Raw genomic sequence first — 891 nt, 5'->3', positions numbered from 1 at the left:
ATATTCTCCTCCAACACCATAACACAAAACCATCAATTCTCTATGGTCTTCCTTATTTACTGTCCAATGTTCACATGCATATGAGGTTACTGAAAATATGGTAGAGGCAAGAAAAAAACCACCCAAAGTGAAAACCAAACTCTTCACTATGTACAGACCTACGAAGAATCTATGTAATTTTTAAATTTGCCACTATTCATCTAAGTTGTTTAGGAATATGTAATTAAGCATCCCTTGGCCCTGCAGGATAATGCACGGGTCTGCAAAGTCTGTTTGAATTGCAAGGTTGGCACCTAAAACCCACCAGCCACTCCTTGAGAACTCTATACAGGGTTGCTATGAGTCAGAACTGACTCAAAGGCACTTAACAAGAACAACATTACTTAACAATTGAAATGTCCTGCCCTGTCATCTTTGTATGTATATATACTTCTTAATTCAACAAAAAATGGTAATACATTCAGGAACAGAACACATAAAACCACACAAGTTTTACCAGTAATTTCTTTTAAATTGTTAGAAAATATTAAGGCAAAACCCCAAAAAGAAGCAAACTATAAGGGAAGAGTGATCACAGTGGTCTCAGAAATGTGTAGCTTTTAATCTTTAAAATAGAAAATCTGCCTAATTAATTTAGATAGTAAGGAAAGCAGGATGAAGAAAGAAATAAGAATTTGGACTAAATAGACCAACCTGCTAAGATAATCTACCATGGTTTCAGAGCTTCTCTTTTAACTTCTCACCAATTATAAGGTAAAGAAAGACTATTCATTCCCAGTGCTGGAGCAAAAAAAAAAAGGAAAAACTAATCCCTCACTATGTTCCACTAACATGAGCTATAAAAATGGAAAGAAATTTAGGAAAAGTATACTTCCAACTAAAATGATTTAA

This window comes from Chrysochloris asiatica, unplaced genomic scaffold, assembly GCF_000296735.1.
Source record: "Chrysochloris asiatica unplaced genomic scaffold, ChrAsi1.0 scaffold00254, whole genome shotgun sequence".
Taxonomy (NCBI): domain Eukaryota; kingdom Metazoa; phylum Chordata; class Mammalia; order Afrosoricida; family Chrysochloridae; genus Chrysochloris; species Chrysochloris asiatica.
This window is presented reverse-complemented; position numbering follows the sequence as displayed.